This window comes from Daphnia pulicaria, chromosome 6 (assembly GCF_021234035.1).
Source record: "Daphnia pulicaria isolate SC F1-1A chromosome 6, SC_F0-13Bv2, whole genome shotgun sequence".
NCBI classification, from domain to species: Eukaryota; Metazoa; Arthropoda; class Branchiopoda; order Diplostraca; family Daphniidae; genus Daphnia; species Daphnia pulicaria.
In genome coordinates, this window is record NC_060918.1 from 3,508,303 (window position 1) to 3,523,494 (window position 15,192).

Genomic DNA, 15,192 nt, shown 5'->3' on the forward strand with positions numbered 1-15,192 from the left:
CTAGCGTATATACAGCAGTGTGTAGCAGCAGTGAGTATAGTATATAGGTGGAGGTCTTTAGAGCATCTACACCAGCATCGTCCACCATAGAGAGAGACCAGAGACGGGCGCTTTTGTTAGATTTATACTCAAGCTAGAGCCCTAGATGAAAAACACCAAGAGAGTGTTTAACTTCAATTCGATTTCTATACAGTCTCATGGGCAATCTATATAGGCTTCACACGCGATCGAAAGAGGAAGAATATAACAACTGGACAAAATCTACCAGGGCACTATATAGGCGACTTGTCATTCCCTGAACCGCACCAATAGTTCGGACGCAATGAATAGTTCCTTCTCCAGCCCCCCTCACTCTCTCTACCCTTTTTCAATAGCTTATATTCTTATTATTTAGCCTACACGCATTTCTTTTTTTGTATTGTACTTTAGACTATACATGTGAAGGGGGGAAAATATTTTTTCTAGCTCTCTTTCTGACCAATAGCACATCAGCTCGTCTACATAACATGTAGGCCGCTTTACAGGAAACGCGGAAAGAGTGAAGTATGTATAAGGGCCGTGAGTTGAGACAAACACGTATCAGACACGCTATGCAGCAATAGGCACAAGTGGAGCGTTTATCGTCCGAGTATGAAGAGTGATTATTATCAACGAGAGGACCGTATTGTTTCGTGGGCAAGAGTTCCTCGAGTTCCTTTGTATTATATATCAAGACCGGGGAATGGGTATGTGCAGGCTAGATTCGTATGCTTGGATGTCTAAGCGTCTTATATCGAACGCTGAGAAGCTGTGTGGGCTTTGTCTGCTGGGAGGGGGATCAATCATAAGGTGGGTTACCTCGTAATTAAAACGACAAGAAATTAATTGCGAATGGACTTTAAATGATCCCGATTAGCAGACGTACAGCTCAAGATATATCTCTGTTAATGTATAACTTAACAACTGCAATTACACCATCATGCATTTATTATGTACGAGGTACCGGGTACAACCTGGTACAACATCATCCAAGATTATTGGTCTCAAGTTGGGTAATACTGCTGTGTTGTTTTTAAAAGTTGTGCGAGATGTGAAAAACAATTTTAGGAACAGAATGAACACTTAATTACGTTTTTCAATCTAATATTATAATAACGTTATTGGTAGGGAGTCTTTTTTGATGGATAATTTGTCGGGGATCACGTAATTTGCCGTGGCTTTTTTTAGCTTCTCTCACATAGAAAATGGAAATGAAGAATCAGGTTGAGTTGATAACGTGATCAATAAGCTGCAGGCTATTCCAAGGTACGTAAAAAAAGAAATATGTATATACAAACCCCTCAACTTTGCCAGCGGGAAATAACTACGTGCCGCAGCTCAAGCTCTGTTTTCGACCTTTCCCTCTTCACCTTTACAATTTTACAGTATACATATATACTATTACTCATATAATAAGAAAAGGATCGAAGACCATCCAGCAGGTAGTATATATATACATCGGCGTTTGTCGGTGCTTTTCCAGACGGATCTCATCATTTCGACTATATACTCGTTCCACGATTGTGACAGTTTAATATGTAGTTCGCGAGTTTTTACTAAGAAATCAAAAAGAAAAAGGAAAATAAGATAAGTTCTCTCTTTTCTCCGACCAAGTGTAGACAATGGCGCGTGAATCGCGCGCTCGACTGCGCACGCCCTCTCCACAAAACGAGAAGCGCCCCTTCAAGTGTTCATCTTCTGTAATCATGTGTCCATCACTAACGAGCCATCCGTTGTTACCCAACGCGTGTTATCTCTCTAAAGTGCGTAGCACTGGTCTATAGTGCGCAAAAGGACTTCTTGAAAATATCTACCTCATCAGCGCGACGACTATAGACTTCCACCAGTTCCTACCTCCTATACCGGTGTGTATACGTACGTGATGGCAGATATTTCCAGGTGCCTCTATTCTAAACCAGAAGATCTTTCTCCGGGTCTCATCCATTTCTGCTCTCGAGTTTACCCATCAATCCTTTCATCGGAAAAGACTTATTCTCGTTTCCACGTACGTTCTGCAATATTCATTTAAGCTATAGGTACATCACCGGAACTATAGCAAGTAATTTGAGAATCGACCATTTATTATTTAGATATTTAAAAAAAATATATGTAATTAAATACGTAGATATAGTATAACCTTTATTTCTTTCCAATTTCATGCGCGCATACGGCGCATATACCATAACTCAATCAGGAACGAAAGCTGAAATAGGTTCGAACCGAAAAAAAAACATCAAACGATTGATTTATTGGTAGGCGAGGGCCTCCCCCGCCAAGGCTGTCCATACACACATTTTACACAAACATAACAAAAGACCCAAAAAGGAGGGGGTGCCTTAGGCGCAAGCCCATAGCCCAACTATTTCGAATCCAATTGGCCAGTGAGAACAACACCTGCGGACCTTTCTGCTGTTCAGGTCAAAGTACTTAAGAAATGACCATCATCATCTCTCCTTCCTCCACTTTCAAATAAATGAAGTTAAACCATACGAAAAAGAAAAAAAAATTAAAATACATTTTCACAATTCATTTAAAGATTGTTGTATCTGAATGCGTAATCTTGTCGAATTACTAGAGCCAAATTGGCGAAACACGAACAGCGGAAATAAGTGCATAGCCGAAAGCCGCCTATTATTTTTGAAACAATCATCGACAGACAGAGATGCAAAGTAGACTTAAAAGAAGTACTAGACAATAACACAATAACATTCCAAATCTTATTTTGTGTTGATGGGCTTTTAGCGCCTTTTGGCCATCACACGGAAAATAAATCGAACCTTTTTTTCCCTCCGCGACTTTTTCCACTACAACAACAACACAAAGGCGCGGATGCTTGGCCAAAAGTCTTTTCAGACGTCATTCACATAATAGCTGTTTACCAAATTCCTTATATATTTACTACACTTGGGAGCCCATGCAGTTATGCTGGAAGCGTTGGAAGCCTTTCACTTTTTTTTTATCTCGTTTGCGTTGATCGATAAGGACGAGGATACAAGAAGAGCCGAAATGAAAATGACGGGCCCAGGAGAGATGTGTGTCTTGCTTCCGTGTAGCAGACGAGATGACTGATGAAGAGAGGTGTCAAGCTGACGAAATGAACTGATGTGTTCTGGCCGCGGTACTTAATAAATTCGAGTCGTCGGCGATGATTCATCACTGCTCTACTGATTGCATCGCATATCCATCAGTCTTAATGTGGCCGCCGAGCCCAGCTCTACTACACAGCAGTTGTTCTGTGCAACCAGTTTTATTGATTAATCATTTGTTCACCAAAGGAAAACTAGCCGGCGATGAAGTAGATGGACGTGTAGAAATATAAAGAAGAGAAGAAAAGAAAAGAAAATAAGAAAAATGTTCTGTGCCTGTCAGAACTGCCAGCATCTCAATTAGGCTGGACGAGTAAACATACCAGCAGGAGTAGCTCTATACAGCAGACAAGACGCATCTTCTTATAAGATTGAATTTGTGAGTGGGTAACAACTAATGTATAATTGTATGCTCTATCCCTATAGAGTCGGACACAGGGTCATCCGAGATCTTCTTCTAACCAGGGACTGAAATGCCACTAGCATCTTAACGATTTCTCCATCAACCAACCTCTCTGATATTGCTGCCACATTCCTCCACTATACGGTCGGTTGATACCGCTGGCATCTTACGAAATAACCCTCGCCATTTAGGCAATCATGCGTTCGTCTAGCAATTCAGTTGTGCCGCCGTAGAGCAATACAACTTATACAAGAGGATGAGAACAACAACAACAACGAAAAATGCTCACACTTCCATATATAGGAAAGGAGATAACTAGGCAAATGATATAACCAAATTGCCTTCAGTTAGAAACGTGGTAAAGGAGCTGGGATTTTTTCAACCTTGCTTGTCTTCTATAACTTCCCATAATTATATGGCCTGCTGTGGTTTTTAGTTAGTGCTCATCTTTTTCTCCCTCTCCTTCCCAATTTATTCAGTTAATATTTGTATAAAAAAAAACACGAAAAATTTACAAGATGCTGCTATTGGGATGATGAAGTAGTTCTTGGCATTACTTTTCGCATCTGATTACATGCCTCGCTTTCCATTTCAAATGTTAACATTCTGAAATTCTTTGAATATATTCAGTACGTTAATTAAAATGTTCCCAGTGCAATCCTTCAACTTGCACTTGGCAGTCGCCTGTTCACGAGCGATACGAAAAGCGAGCAATAGTAATTGATAAATAAAATTGAGCAGTCAAATGCGGTGAATAAATTCTGCCCAACTAAAAAAAAACAGCCAATAATTATGTGTTACAATACACAACAGCCAACTCACAGTTTTGTAGAGTTCATATAACATTTTTTATGAGTAGTATATCAGCGTGAAGTTTCCCTGTTCAACAGTTTGAATGTTGAAAAGGTTCAGAAAAGACTCAAGTTTATAATCAAATAGATTGCCATCCGGTGAAATTACAAGGAAAGAGATACTCGGGTTGAAAAATAAAAGCTTTGATCAAGACAATCGGGCAAAGAGCTGGGGGAGTTTAGTGTGACAAAGTCATTTAATAAACGGGAAGGAATATTATCATTCCGCAAAACGCTTACTGAGGAACAGAGACTATAATAACACGAAATGCAGATGCAGACCAGGATTTTGGTGCGCTTGATCGCTTGTTGTTTAAAATAAGCAGGTAAATAAGCGGCAAAGTTCGAAAAAGTGGCATAGAATTATGTATTTAAATGGTTTAGTCTGAATTTTCTCGCTAAAGTTCGATTTCTTCTCGCTACACGTAGTCACGTACGCAAATTTTTAAAAATTTTGACGATGAGGTTAGAAGGCACTTTAGGTACGAATCCGTATCGACAAATGGCGGCTACCAAAGGACACCTTTAACACCTTTGAAAGATGTTATAAAGTTGTGATAAACGCAACTGGGCCGTAACTTGACTTATCGATTATAGTTGGTGTTATCTTTTTTGCTTTTGTGTGCGTGGTCATTCGTTGTTTGGACAGCTGATTTCACTCTCGATTAATTTGGCAGAATCAAATCCTCATTCAGACGATTTTGATCTTTTTACCATCTTAAGATTCGGGCTGACCGGGCCTGGCGTTCACTTGACTCATCTTATCCTTTGTACTCACTGACCTAGCTTGAGTTATAACAACAATTCTATTTGAGTTATGTTACACCAATTCCGGCCGGATTCTGTCTCGTGGAAACTTTTATTCTCACACCTTGTGTTTATTCAATTTGCTCCACATCTGTCAAAAAAAATAACCTGAATCTAAACTATGTGGGAATTTATTTCACGGGGGAATAAACCAAACCAATGGTCGTTTTTTGTTCAAATGACAATTTAAATTCCACAAAATTTTACATCAAAAGTGTGACGCGCCGTTTGGCTATGACGCGCCGTTTGGCTCACTACCCCTGGCCGACATTGAAATACCGTTGCGCCACCTAGTGAGCGTATGTGTAACTATCGGATAGGGGATGCTCCTACACCAGCCACCGTGTAGTGTAGTGGATGGCGTAGTGTAGTGTGGTGTAGTATGGTAAAATCCCGATTACACCTGCCTGTCTCCCATATAGTGTAGTGTATGGCGTAGTGTATGGAACGCCATAGTATGGAACGCCATAGGGACAAAAAATTAACTGCTCCAAAGTTAGCATTAATTTAGTGCTCTCCAAAAATAAGTGCTCAAAATTAAAGGCTCTCTCGCATCCGCCCTCTAGCGGGTGGTTCAAAATATTTCGTTTCTCCGCCTGCTTGTGAGAGGAGTTAGAAGCTATCGATTAAAATCCAATATTTAGCTTAACTATGGGATTTCTGAATTCGAATGCTTGCCCTTTTTCTTGCCTCATCACCTTTGCCAAACCCCTTATGTCTTCCGAAAATCCTGAAATCCGTCATCCATCCATTCCGGATTCCGGCGATGCTGAACATCGGAACATGCCAGGACTAATATTGTTATTTCTGCTGGAGAATAAGAAAAAGTATCGACGAAGAACTATAGGCACGAAGATTACTTCGACAAAGATGGAATCATAAAAAGACACGATCAAAATCACAGGACAGAAGGGTGGTGGCGGAGGTGATGGGGCAAGACGCTGATCGACGCTGATGTATTCGAAAATTAGACTTTAATCGATATTCAATTGTCAATATTTTCATTGATAGCGAAATATTTTGAACCACCCGCTAGAGGGCGGATGCGAGAGAGCCTTTAATTTTGAGCACTTATTTTTGGAAAACACTAAATTAATGCTAACTTTGGAGCAGTTAATTTTTTGTCCCTATGGCGTTCCATACCATAGGGACAAAAAACTCCAAGAAATTAACTCTAAGGACAAATTTGTAGAAAGACCCGTTTTCACTATACTATACTATTACTACACTACACCATACACTACACTATATCAGGAGTCAGAAAAAAAAACGGTTTCACTACACTATGCTACACTACACTACGCCATACACTACACTATATGGGAGACAGGAAAGTGTAATCTGGATTTTACCATACTACACCACACTACACTACGCCATCCACTACACTACACGGTGGCTGGTGTAGGAGCATCTGGTATACATCACCTACATTTCACAAAGATAGACCTCTTCTAACAAATTCTCTAAATCTTCTGCAAACTTTTCGCGAATTTTGCATTAGTTCAAAAGGGCTTTTTCCATAAACTTAGATAGGTCTATCATGAAAAGCTCAAAACATTTGATGTATTTTTTAAAAATTTGTTAGTGAAGGGAGCCGTGTTTAGACCACGTTGTCTGCTTGTTTTATTTTTCCAAGATGTTACGGTACGCGTCACTCTCGTCAGTCACTTTCACTTGATTACTTCCTTTGTATCCTTAGTTTTTTGCTTTCTGGTTTTAATTTTCAATTTATGTTTAGTGGAATCGTAATAAGGGTGAAATGTACTTTGGGGACATTTACATTCCCCAACACGAGTCCCATCTGTTACAATGGATGCCAATGGCCCAAGATTAATTATCACCCACATTGAAAACTTCTACTTTAACAATTATTGTTACTGTCGTCCTATATAATAGTCCAATATCTGTAACCTCTGTTTGGGAGCCTATCATTGACTTTCCGATAACTAGAAAATATAGTTTAGAAAAAGTATCCAGGGGTGATTTAAGGAGTAACAATTTAGTAAAAAAACACATATTTTCATTAGAGAAATGAGAGAAAACGGAAAAGTGAAACTGTCCAACATGGGTCCGATAAACCCTACTTTCTTAAAATAAATATTTAAATTAGTTTTATGGTTTTGGAATTCTTGAATTCTGTTACTGTACAAGAATAAATTTATTATGTTTTAGCTTCCCCTACTTTGAATTCCTTGGAATTTTTGGCTGGACTGGTTGAGTGGATGGACTAGAGTTTTTTACTCTTTCTTCTCTAACCTTTTTGCCTTCTTTCATTAAAGAGTCCTCTTCTTTTTGTTCGTTATCAACCCTCTTCAATCAACATCTTCATAATTTCCGTCTAAAACTTTATTAAAAATCAATTTTTAACGTTAATTATTTTCACTTAGGCATCGTTTGGCATGTTACCAGATTCGCTGACAAGTCCATGTGTATTCTGTTGTGTGGGGGTGTATTCCTTACTATTCCTATTAACAGATTTTTTATGCTAAAAATTTTATCACAAGCTATTGTTTTTTAAAAACAAAACTTAACATTTTAATTTAGGTTATTACTTGTTAAATGCATTTAAAAGTGATCAAAACATTTTATCAACCATCCAAGGAGGCTTCGTCATTTCCTGGCGCAAACCTTCTTTCTATTTTTCCTCTTGATCTGCTGTTTTAAATCAGGTATTAAAAGCTTTTACTATTTAGAGGTGTTTAAATATACCACATCGTATCCTTGATACAGTACCCACCACAGGTATCGGATCACCCCGGTCCGAAACAGGCGTTTTAACCCGCGCGAGATAGGCCTAACGGTGTCTCGTGCTGGATTTTTAAAAAAATACTTAGATTGGTCGTACGAGGTTTATTTTTTTTTGCAGAAAGATAAAGAAATATTCTTCATCTTTCTGATTTTTAATTTTTAAAAAGTGTTAAGGTTCTGTATTTAAATTAACCGTTCATAAATATTGGATCACCCTAAAAATATGCCGCATGGCCTGTCCCTACCCGCGGCATGGCCTTAGGATATGGCAAACAAAGGATTCCTCCCCGCCATACCCTAAGGCCATGCCGCGGGTAGGGACAGGCCATGCGATAAATTTTTAGGGTGATCCAATATTTATGAACGGTTAATTTAAATACAGAACCTTAACACTTTTTAAAAATTAAAAATCAGAAAGATGAAGAATATTTCTTTATCTTTCTGAAAAAAAAAATAAACCTCGTACGACCAATCTAAGTATTTTTAAAAAAATCCAGCACGAGACACCGTTAGGCCTATCTCGCGCGGGTTAAAACGCCTGTTTTGGACCGGGGTGATCCAATACCTGTGGTGGGTACTGTATATGTTTTCAGTTTCTCTCACTTCCTCCTATTCTGGCACTTTTGCTTCCTCCTTATCATAATCTACACCATTTCCTGGCGATCCTCCTACTGACTTCGTCCTCATCATCTACAGAGACTTCGTCCTCTTAAAGCGGCCTCGTACTCATAATCTGCAGAGAAGACTTCTTTTTCATCATCTTCAAAAATTGGTTCTTGAAAATTAATTTTTCGTAGTGGTTTTACCTAAAACAAGACTATCCCACAATGTAATACCACTATGCATCTTGTAACCGACATCTTTCACTCCCTCTTTTGTCTTAACATTTAGAATGGAATTCATTTACTTAGCATTCTTGTCCTTTCAACCTTAATTCAAGGTTTTCATGATTAACTATAAATCAACATTTAATTTATCAAAGACACTGGCTCTATTTTATTCAAATATCACCCGATTATCGTCTTTTAACTCTGTATTTACATTAATTTTTATTTGTTTACATTTTACCCACTAATAACATTTAAATTTTTAAAGGGAACACAAGTTTCTTCAAAGTGGTTGCTATAAAGGCTCCTCCAACATCGATGTTGTCAGAAAATTTTGGTAGACTGGGTTGTTCAGCTGATAGTTTTTATGAGACTTTTTCTTGCTTGTTTTTCTCCATTCTAGCTCCTTTAGCCTTCTTTTATTTCGTGGCTTCTTTCTTCCGTTTAAAAATACTTCCCTCCACCTTTTCATTCTTTATCATCTTCTCCATAGTGAGACTGCGTCCTCTTCATCTACAGAGACTTCGTCCTCTTCATCTACATAGACGCTGCGCCCTCTTCATCTACAGAGATTTCACCCTGTTAATCTACAGAGACTTCGTCCTCATCATCTACAGAGACTTCGTCCTAATTTTTTACAGGGAAGGCTAGGCTACACGAATCTGAATGTATGAATTAAAGACACCCAGGTCATAGGTATCCATAAAACCAGCGAGAGTGAATTGCAGAGTGACGGTGTTTTGGTTGATTTCTTTGTCCAATTTGACGAAGAGTGAAGCGGACATGGACGATCTGTCTTTGTGTAAAAACCTTCTAATGAAATGAGTTGCCTTTACATCAAGTTGCTCACGTCGTTCTGGCTTACGGCATCTTCATGATCCTCTTCGTAACAGCCATCATTGTTGTTTAATTGCTGTGTAAGATTACGATGAGCCGAGGGCTCCATAACTCCGCCTTTTCTCAGGTGATTTGTTATTTTTTTAACGAAATCTTGAATTCAAAAATTTTGAAATCGATATTATCTTTATTCAAATTTGAATCATATATAAGGGTCCGAGTGTAAAAGCAAGTGGCACTCTTGACAGTGTAGCAATGATTTTCAGAGATATGAGCAACGAGGGATGCGGAAATGAAAACTCAAATTGATGACATGATTCTTAATAAGGTGAAGACTCATCTGCTTAGCCTATTGTTTTGTTATAGACTCGTTTCTCTCAATGTACAGGGCTCTGATTTCTGACATATTTTTGTGATGTCTTTAAAACATTTTGCCTCAGATGCGGCGTTTATGTATGGGTAAAATGTGTTGCAGATGAAATTATCCGGATGATGGATCGGATGGAAGAGGTAGATAAAGGAAACTCATAAAACGCCTATTATCTTGGTGCTATAAACAAACGTGGTTATTCCGGAGAAAAGATCAAAATTTCAATGTTGGACCGAATCAAGTATTTCCTGAACCAAAATCTCGAGAAGCAATTGATTGGCTGGTATATATCAAAGCGAATGGTGGAATGACCCAAAAAATCGAGGAATGGTGTCATCACTGTGTCATCACTTTCTTTTTTGTTTGCTGGAACATTAGCTTTGCGATCATCAGTGTTTGGAACGTCAACGGAATTGAGCAATTTCTGATGTTTAATCAATCGTCACCGTCAATCGAAAACGGTTACGTCAAACGTAAAAAAATCAACGTCAGCGTACCGTCAAATCTTGTTAACGTCAAATTTGACGTTAAAACGTTGCAAACACTGAATAAATAACTAAAAAGTGAATAATAAAGAATTTTTGTTTTATATTTTTTTTATATTTTTTTTTAATTTTCAAAATAATTAATTTTTGCAGCAAGCTATCGGACAATCTTTTTCTCCGTACCATTAGCACGATTTCTGCAATAATAAAGAGTTGCTCGACAGGAGCGCTTGTCGGTATAGAGGTGTTATACCTCATGAACAAAAGCTTTAACTTGGGGGTACTTGTTCAGCATTTCGATTGAGGTATCTTTATACCTTTAAAAAAAATCTACTTCGTCAAAATCTTCTTCTTTTTCAGACTTCTTATCTTGGTTTTGTAAGAAATCGCCAGCTAGCGATTGCCGATTGCGTTCTTTCACTGGTGCAAGTGCTTCAAATACCGGTTGCTTCAGTTTCAATTTTGTAATTTTGGCTGCTTCTCCACTCATAAACTTAATTAACATTTAAAGAAGGGGTGAGTTGCAATTTGAGAAAGGGTGAGTGCAATAAAGTAGCATTTATTATCAAACCTTCTCAAATCTGGGAAATACAAATTTTAAGTTTGAAATATCCGTTTTTAAATAGATCAATTAATACTTTCATAAATTTTCTGGATAATCATGTCACGCATTGAACCAAGATTGACGAAAAACTTCTCACGAAGTTGTTTCTTAATTCTTGTTAGAAGAGGACGTACCATTCCAATCCCGTGGAAGAATTTATTTTCTCCTTGAAGTACAGTACCCTGCACAGAAATTGGGACAGCGATTTTTCTGTCCTAAACCACCTAGCGACTGGTCACAAAAATGTAAGTCTTTGTTTTTGGAAAAAAAGGCTGAATATTGAGGAAAATGATGCACTTTCCAGAGCAAGAAAAAATTAATTTGCTGAAAATAGGAAAAATACGCACTTTAAGCACTCTAGGCTACGTCTCACCTTGAAACGAGGCAGTCTGGAATGCTAAAAAGGGCGTTTTTCCAATTTTCACCAAGTTTAACTTTTTCTTGGTCTGGAAAATAAATCAGTTTCTTCAGCATACAGCCTTTTTCTAAAAAAGTCTTAGCTTTTTTTTAATATTAACATTTTTTTAGAATTTCAAATTGTTTTTTAGAGGATGTTGGAACTCTCATGTGTAATAGGTTACGCTGCGTGGGCGCTTAACTCTACTTGCATAAGAATTAAATATATGAGAAGAAGTTAATTACTAAAAGCTTGTATTTACCGCATTGTAACACTTATAAGATGATGCAGGGCGAACAATCGATAATACGGCTGGTCAATACAGTTAGGTCAAGCATGTTAGTTACCTAACTTACTTAAGAGAAGTTTAATCAGGATTTTATTTTAAGATATGGCTGTCTTCATCATTCCCTGACAACTGAAAAGTGCGGAAAAGTGTCCCAGTAAGTAATATTTAAATCACATGAAACATATATAATTAAACAACCCAATGTTTCAATACCTATTAGCACTGGAAGAGGGTGAGCTGGTTGAAGACGAGAAGTCTGTGGATTTTGATTACCCTGGTGGGGATCATGATTTTTACGAGGGAGATAAGGATGACCAACAGATGGATGCCAATTGACTATAACAGTAACTTAAATGGTGTTATCTTTAATTTACAAAAATAATACATACATTTACAGGTGACAAGGAAGACAAGCAGGGAAGTGGAAGGGATGAGGATGGCGAAGATTCTGCTGAAAGTTTGTCAGGTAAGAATGATGAGCCTAAGCACAAAAAGACAGTTAAAATTAATTTCAAATTAAATTTTAGAGGATGATGGGCAGCCAGAAGCCAAACGAATGGAAATTGAAAAATGAAAAACGGAAAAAAATGCATCACCTACAATACCTATACTTCAGATTTAAAATTCTCGTTCTTATATTCCATACCTGCCATTTTTCTTTCTACTTCTTCGCACAAGTTTCCAGGCTTGAAAAATAAAATATATCATTCTGAAAAGCTCATATCTCTGAAAAGCTTGGTTAATGTTTGAATAAAAACTTGTTCTCTTCAAAAAGGATGAATTATCCTAAACACAAAAAAATTATTTTAGATACCGAAAAAATAGCAGTTTGGAAGTTGTCTTCGTCATTCACTACGCAAAATACAGCTTAAAAAAAATGAGAGAGAAAACTCGGCCATAAAAACACCGTGAACTATTTGTGCTCCCATTCGCATCGAATTGAAACAAGCTCTGGATGAAGTGAAAGAAGCATACCAGAAATCGGCCCCAGCCTCGGGTAACCCCGAGATTACAGGAGCTGGTTGCTGAACTGGCGATTCGACTATTTTTTGGTCTTCATCTGATGACACAGTTTTGTCTTCGCCTGTAAGCAACTACATATTATTGAAAGCTAAGAAGAAATATTTACTGTAAGTATTTACAATCCTGGACGGAGCAAGCTGGTTCATAGGTTTACTTTGTAGTCTATGGTAATGTATTGCATTTATTCATTTGTCTGATTATTTTGCATACATTCAAACATAGCAGGTCGCAGGAATACAAAAGTAACACAAATGAGATTATCCTAGCGATGATAGTGAGGTTGATGACAAGTCAATACCAGCTTGATTCTCAACATCTCGGTAAATTATATTTGTAAGGATCAGTAAAGCAAAATGGCGCTCTTTTACGTTTACTTTTCTTTTTCGTTGGATCAAGGAATGATTATGCCAAGAGATCCCATGCCCTTCAATCATCAGTTAGTAATCCACCCACATATAGAATAAAGAATATAATACCTTGAAAGCCATTTTAGAGACAACAAATTGTGATTGATCAAACTCGATCGAGGAAAAACAGTTTCAAAAAGGGTTTTACTTCTTCACACAAAGTTTTGGGCTTGCAAAATAAATTATATAATTTCTGAAAAGCTCGGGGTAATGTTTGAATTTTACTTGTTCTCTGTAAAAAGGATGAATTATCCAAACCACAAAAAAAATTATTTTAGATAACGACAAAATAGTAGTTTGGATGTAAATATAGAGGAATAATAATATATTCCCTAATAATACATTATACAAAATTTAGGTATATTATGCTATCCGGGAGGAAACGGGCGGGAAGTTTCTGGAACAGATGCTGAGCCTCATCCCTGCTTGGAGAGTGACGCCTGCTGAAGGTACCACAAATATTTTATTTTATTTATCAATTTTTTTCTCATATCGTCACCATCATACATCAATTATTAGCATTAGCATAATCTTTGTCTAGGTATAAGTCCCTGCCTCTCTGGTCATTTTTACTCACAAAACTGGGAATCCAAAGCGTTAATTTCGTGTCCAAATTTTCATCCCAGCTTTCGTTTATTTGGTGTCTATTCTATTTCCTATCCATCGAAAGTTATTTTTGTAAACTTTAATTGGCACTTGATTGAATAGCGAGGATTTGAGTAGGAGGATGCCATTAACGGTATTTTATTAAAACATCATCACATACTTTTTTTCACCTCTTGCTTCCCTTTGTCCCAATCAACTTGACCTAACCCCTATCATCACAAACATCAGCTGATTACAGCCAACAAAGTCCAACACAAGAGCTGAGTTTAGTGTTAATCCCTAGCTCTTTTTAAGTTAAGATTGTAAATAATGGACAACCATTAGATCACTTTTTACTTGTGCCAAATGTAAGTATGTTAATTACTTAACGCTGTTTTTATCGTAATTATCGACTCGCTTAACGACTTCCTGATGAAAGGCTTGACGTTCGGTATGTGCTGGGCATTCAGACCACTCTTGGAAGGGGATGATTTCCTCTCTGGAGTCAGTGGTATCATCCATGATGAAGACTTACGCTTAATGACCTCATGAACAGTTTCTGCGGTGTCTAGGGCTTTCTCCGACGATGATGAAACAGGTTGAAATGACCTGGGTACTTGAACCGGTGCCCTTTTACTTACTGCAACAGGTTTAGTGCTTGAAGCCACAGGTACAGATTTTATGGCTGCTGTTTGTTGCTTTGTACGGTTAGTGAAATTGGAAGAACAGGGAACTGTCAGCTTCTGTTTTTGAATGCTGGTTACTTGAGTAGCTGGATGGGCAACAGCCTTTTTAGCTGAGGTTGGGATGGATTTGAATGATGTTGCTCGTTTCAGTGTGGCTCCTCCATTAGCTAAATTTGTTGTTTTACGACTTGTTGCAGTCTGACCAAATGATAAAGTTCTTTTAATTGGTCTTGATTCAGATTTGGCAGCATTTTCTATTTTAACAGCAACAGCTTCATTGGGCTTGGTTACTGAAGTAGCCTTTCCTGTTCCTTTTTTGTTTTTCAACGATTCTCTCAAGGCATCCAAGGATGAAACATTTGGTTTCACTTCCTTTTCAATTTGGGCTTGAACAGCTTCTTTGGATTTGACAGCACTCGTTGGTGCTTTTTTGCTTCTCAATGTTCCCGTCAATGCTGCTCAAGATGAAACACTGAGAGGATTACTCAAATTGCGACCCAATCTCACCATCAGTTTCTGTTTTCTTTCCTCACGTCTTTCCTGAAGGGTTCTTCTATCAAACATTAGTAAGATATTAGCATACATTAGTAGTTCAACGAATTTAGGTTATGTTTAAGCTTTTAACCTAATATCTGCATCTTTGTCTAGAACTGTTTCTGACTGCTCCATTTTTCTTTATGAAAGCCAGGTTATATCTTAGCAGAAGCTTATTAACTATGTAACTATTTCTGACAAGAGTGACAGCCCAACTTATTGCAGCTTTCCT

The 15,192-nt window shown here is 37.8% G+C and overlaps 1 long non-coding RNA gene across 1 annotated transcript; it reads left to right on the forward strand.

Annotated features, from left to right (window-relative positions):
- Window positions 1–11,166: 11,166 nt before the first annotated feature.
- Window positions 11,167–12,404, forward strand: LOC124341992. Its single transcript, XR_006918702.1, has 5 exons — window positions 11,167–11,284; window positions 11,826–11,879; window positions 11,946–12,069; window positions 12,123–12,191; window positions 12,253–12,404. It is a non-coding gene; the product is annotated as an uncharacterized LOC124341992 (long non-coding RNA).
- The last annotated feature ends 2,788 nt before the right edge of the window (window positions 12,405–15,192 follow it).